The sequence below is a fragment of the Mastomys coucha genome, unplaced genomic scaffold, assembly GCF_008632895.1.
Source record: "Mastomys coucha isolate ucsf_1 unplaced genomic scaffold, UCSF_Mcou_1 pScaffold14, whole genome shotgun sequence".
In the NCBI taxonomy this organism is placed as follows: Eukaryota; Metazoa; Chordata; class Mammalia; order Rodentia; family Muridae; genus Mastomys; species Mastomys coucha.
In genome coordinates, this window is record NW_022196896.1 from 42,750,837 (window position 1) to 42,756,939 (window position 6,103).

The window sequence follows — 6,103 nt, forward strand, 5'->3', positions numbered from 1 at the left end:
TTATAATACTTATTTTTATTGTTATAATATTTTATAAGTTTTAAGGAATATGACAAAAAAGATATTGTGGGTAATGAAGGGGGTCTCTAGGAGGAGCAGTGATACAAAAGGGAAACAAGAATGTGATTCAATTCTACTTAATTAAAATATGTTTTTTAAATGTTAACAAATTCAGATAAATTGAAATTATGTAACTTTTCTCATCATAATGCAATAAAAGTTTAAAAAAAACTTAAAAAAATTATTTAGCCTGTGTGTGTTTGTGCATGTCTGTGCATGTGCATATGTGTGTGTGTGCATTTGTGTGAGTGAAGTTGTATGTGTGTCATAGCAAGTTTGTATATGTCAGTGGACAACCTCATGAATCAGTTCTTGCCTTGTACCTTGTTTGAGACAGGGCGTCTCTCTTGTTACCTCAGCCTAGCTGACCTGTGAGCTTCTAGGAATTCTCTTTCTTGACCGCCCGCCTTCCTGTGGGACTGCTGGGGTCACAGTCAGGCACTGGCATGTTTGCCATTGTAAAGGTTCTGGAGATATTGCCTTTGCTCTCAAGCTTGTGTGGTGAGGATTTTACCCACCAAACCATCTCCTTAGCCTGAATCCTGTTTTAAATCCGCTAGTCTACATATTTTGATTAAAAGATGGAGAACAGTGATATTCTAGGCTATTAGTGAAAGGCATTTATCAATTCCTGACATTTTCTTGATTTTGCATGTTTTGATTGTTCATTTGCTTATTTGCTTAACTACTGTTCTGCTGTGCTATATTTTTTTTTAGTCTCATGATTTTTTTTTAATTGTTCTCATCAGTTAGTTATTCTAGTATCTTCTACACACTGGCTTAGTGGTCATAAATTCTTTTAATTTTTTTCATTATGGACAGTTTTTCTTTCCCTTCCACTTATGACAGGTCTCTGGCTGTGTTCAGCAGTCTTGAAGGGTGGCTCTTGTGTTTTAGAACTTGAAATGCCCTCCTTCCTTTTAATCTCTGATTTGGATGGGTCTATCTTCACGAGGAACTTGGCACTGTCCTTTCATAGTTCTCAGAGTCCTGCTTTGTTCTGTATACTTAGTGTTCTGACTATAATATGATAGAATATGGTATTCTACCTAAATGCTTCTTGTACCTCAGATTTCAGAAAATTACTGGTATAATTTTATTGAAAATCTTTTCTATACATGTAGGATAAAGTTCTCCTGTGCCCATAATTAATGTATTTGGTCTTTTCACTATCCCATGGATCATGAATGCTATGCTTATACTTCTTATAAATGCATCTTTTTTTCTATTTTGTTTTGTTGAGACAGGATTTCTCTGTGTAGCCCTAGCTGTTCTGGAACTGTGTAGAGCAGACTGTCCTCAAACTCAGAGACACACCTGCTTCTGTCACTGAGTGCTAGGACTAAAAGTGTGTGCCACCACACCTGGCTTAAATTTATCTTTTTAATGAGCTGAGGTCTCAGTTCTTCTGCCCTGCCCTGCTGTCTTGATATTCTGCGCCCCCCCCCATTCCATTGATGAAGTTTTCAGTGGGGCTTTTAATTTTCATTTCCAATATTTTTATGTCCTTTTGATTTCCTCACTGTAGCCATTGCTGAACTCTCTCCATATTCTCCATCAGCTTTCTCACTGCATTCAGCTGCTAGTTCTCCATCAGCTTTCTCACTGCATTCAGCTGCTAGTTCTCCATCAGCTTTCTCACTGCATTCAGCTGCTACGTTGAGCTCTCTTAGGCTTCCTTGCACCTCCTTTGCTTGATTTGGATTCTTGTTTGGAATTTCCTTTGTTTCATTCTTAGAGAGGAATTTCCTTTGGGGTCAGTGATTTCTGGAGGAGTCATGTTGCCTGTCCTTCTGTATGCTTTTGCATTTAGACTGTGGGGAGAGGACTCTGCATTGAGCTGTGGGGAGAGGACTCTGCATTGAGCTGTGGGGAGAGGTAGTCACTTAAATGCCTGCTTGTTGTTTGGTCACCTATCTTTCAACAGAAGTGACTCGATGTCCCAGAGCAGCTGTGTTTATTAAGATTGAGATGTCATTTTTATTACTAAACTTATGTTCAGAGTGTCAGTCTTCTGTAGTTCCTGAAATTCAGAATATGGTCTTAAAATACATTTTTTACCCCAGGGTAGGCCTCCAGTGAGCACGCAGCCATGCCAAGCAACAAGAAGTCATTCTACTCCTTCAGCACTTGTCATTTTAGGAAGTAAAGAGAGCTGTGGTATGGTGTACACTGAGATGCTAGTTACTGTGAGGAGTGGAAAGGAAGGCAGACTGACTGGTGACTAATGCATAGTTTGTAGAGAAAGAGGAGAGGGGACAAAGTCAGTCAAGGGGCACACACGAGGGAAATGTGGGAGGGCTGAGGCAGCTGTGGCTAAACATGGAATGAAAGATGTAGGGATGGAAATGTAGATAGTCAAAGAGAGTTTCAGGATTTAGGGAGCTGACACCCCAGAGTCATTGCATACCAAGCTAGCAGACAGTCTTTGGAAAAGGAAAAAAAAGGGGGATGGGAGGAGGAAAGAATAGAGAATATAAAGAAGAAAAGATGAAGAGATAGGTATATAGAAAGAAGAAGAAGAAGAAGAAGAAGAAGAAGAAGAAGAAGAAGAAGAAGAAGAAGAAGGAGGAGGAGGAGGAGGAGGAGGAGGAGGAGAAGAAGAAGAAGAAGAAGAAGAAGAAGAAGAAGAAGAAGAAGAAGAAGAAGAAGAAGAAGAAGAAGAAGAAGAAGAGAGGACATGATTAGCCTGCAAGGTTAACATTGGTAGTAAATGAAGGGGAAATAAAAATGAAGGCCTGTGAGCTGGCAGGGCTCTAGAGTCTGTTTAAGACAGAGAGCCCAGAGGAGCCATGCTATATTCTCAGTAACAGATCTTTCTTTCTTTATTTTTTTTTTCATTTTTTGAATCTTTTTTTTACAGTCCAGATTTTATCCTCTTCCCGGTCCACCCTCCGACTGTTCCACAACCCATATTTCCTCTCCTCATCTCCAAGAAGATGTCCCCACCCTCAGCCCCCACCCCACCAGACCTCTCCACTCCCTGGGACCTCCAGTCTCTTGAAGGTTAGGTGCATCTTCTCTGACTGAAACTAGACCCTGCAGTCCTCTGCTGTATATGTATATTGGGGGCCTCATTAGCTGGTGTATGCTGCCTGGTTGGTGGTCCAGTCTCAGAGATCTTGGGGATCCAGCGTAATTGAGACTGCTGGTCCTCCTACAGGGTTGTCCTTCTCCTCAGCTTCTTCAAGCTTTTCCCTAGTTCAACCACAAGGGTCATCTGCTTCTGTCCATTGGTTGGGTGTAAATATCTGCATCTGACTCTTTCAGCTGCTTGTTGGGTCCTTCAGAGGGCAGTCATGATATGTCCATTTTTGTGAGCACTTCATAGCCTTAGTAATAGTGTCAGGCCTTGGGGCCTCCCCTTGAGCTGGATCCCACTTTGGGCCTGTCGCTGACCTCCTTTTCCTCAGGTTCTTCTCCATTTTTGTCCCTGCAGTTCTTTCAGATAGGAACAACTCTGGGTCAGAGTTTTTGACTGTGGGATGGCAACCACATCCCTCACTTGATGGCCTGTCTTTCTACTGGAGGTGGGTTCTACATGTTCCCTCTTTCCACTGTAGGGCATTTTAAAGAAAGGAAAAACCAAGGAGGAAGTGAGAGAAGGGCATGAGCAACAGCAGGGAAGGTGGTACCAGGAAGCACTTGCCAGGGCAGAAGTCATCTCTGAAGTCTTAGACATGCCGTGAGCTGCACTTTCAGGAAATAAGACAAGTCCTGCAGATCATATGCGGAAACCCGCCTTATTGAATGCTTCTAGATCGTGGGGAAGAAACTTCGAGTTGGACCTCCATGTTCTCACTGAAGTGGAAACGCGGTAGAGATATTTCTAAGCAGAATCTTCACACAGGTTCCTAATGGCATTCCCAATATTGGTAAGGAGCCAGCATCTACAGCCTAGAGTTCTAAAGGGTCTCCCCAGAAGTCCCACCTCAGTGCAGCCATGTGTTAGAGGAATTTAGAATTCCTGCTATGTGGTTTGCCTGAACTCTGAGTTACTCAGGAGCCGTGGAGGGTGGGGAGTATAAGTGCTATAGCTAAGGATGGGGCCATGGGGTGGAGAAACTGTCTCTCTTCTGATTTCCTTGGAGAAAGACTAGAAAGACAGTAAGCTTGTAGTGAATAGTTTTCTCTACATACAGTGTTCTTGGGACTGCAGGGTAAGAGATCTGCCTGATATCCTTTGCACATGTCCATGTCTTGGGGGTGGGATCAGCTGTTTTTTAAAACTTTGGCATCTCCAGGAATTGTACAGCCTTCCTGGAACTTTGGACAAAGTTTAGGGCCTTGGCTTTAACTGGACGAATTCCTTTAGTAACAGTTTGAAAAACTACACTGTACACTACAACATTCAAGATACCAACTCTGATATCATTGACCCATCTACCACAGATTTTTTTTTTCATTCAGTTATGTGGGTAAAAATGGCTTTCACATTTTTATCGGATTAAAAACAATTCAAAATGATAAATCTTTCCTAAAGGATTACTATCCTATGAGATCCATGTCTTGGTTTTACTGAAGCAGAGCCACAGTTCCTTGCTTATATGTAGTGTGTGGAGACTTCATGCTTGGCTAACAGAGTGGAAGGCTGTGAAGATCATATGTGATGGCTTGTTGCTTCCCATTGCTGTCAGTGACTGCACTGTGGTGATACCATTGTCACTCAGTGACATTCTACTAGCTGTGCATCATTGTGGTATGATATTTAATTCACTTTTTAATTGCCACTACCTCCATATCATATCAAAACCAGAGGATTGGAATTTGGATATCATGCTTTTAAGTCACTGTGAAGTCTGTATTGTTTTGTTAGTAAACCAGCTGGTGGAACAGCGTGTTTCTCATGCAGTCACACTGTACTGTGCTGGGACAGCGTGTTTCTCATGCAGTCACACTGTACTGTGCTGGGACAGCGTGTTTCTCATGCAGTCACACTGTACTGTGCTGGGACAGTGTGTTTCTCATGCAGTTACATTGTAGCTGTGCTGGGACAGCATGTTTCTCATGCAGTCACACTGTAATGTGCTGGGACAGCGTGTTTCTCATGCAGTTACACTGTACTGTGCTGGGACAGCGTGTTTCTCATGCAGTCACACTGTAATGTGCTGGGACAGTGTGTTTCTCATGCAGTTACACTGTACTGTGCTGGGACAGCATGTTTCTCATGCAGTTACATTGTAGCTGTGCTGGGACAGTGTGTTTCTCATGCAGTTACACTGTACTGTGCTGGGACAGTGTGTTTCTCATGCAGTTACACTGTACTGTGCTAGGACAGCGTGTTTCTCATGCAGTTATATTGTAGCTGTGCTGGGACAGCCTGCACTGAAAAAAAAACCACATCGTTCATCACAGTATTTCCAGCTCAGGAAAGCAGCTTCCATAAAAGCCAGAAAATTCAGCAGAGTCTATCTTAGCACAACAACATTTCTTCTCAGAGTAATAAAGCAGGCTGAGATGGTTCGTTTGTTGTTAAGCAAGGATTACTGAGGGTGAATTAGGCAAATTATGTTTGATTATAACAGATGAGGCTGTGTCTAGAGAAAATACATTTTTAAGATTATTGGCCTTTTTGGTGAGTTGAAGATATTGGAACAATGATACATGCTAGTAAGGAACATGGTAAGAGGCTAGGCTCCCAGAGTAGGACTGGAACACCAACCCAGCCAAAAAACCCTATGACAATGGCAGCAGTGGGAGTGGTCAACCAATGACTGCTCTAACTTGAGGCCCAAGCAACAAGATGGAGCCCATGCTTGTCAGTGCCTAGATAAGCCAGGATCTGGAAGCTGCATAGCCTAGAGGCCTACGGTAGCACCAAGCACAACTGACAAAAAAGTCAATGAAATGACTGAAATGATTCTTATTGATCTTCTGTGATAGGGCTGTACTAGCCCAATTGTCACCATAGAGGGTTCCTCTAGCAACTGAGAGGAGCAGATGCAAAGACCCCACCCCTTGAGACAAACATCAGATGTAGCTCAGAGGAAACTCCTCAGAAGAGGGGGAAGAAGAATTTTAGAAGCTGGAGGGGTCAATGACA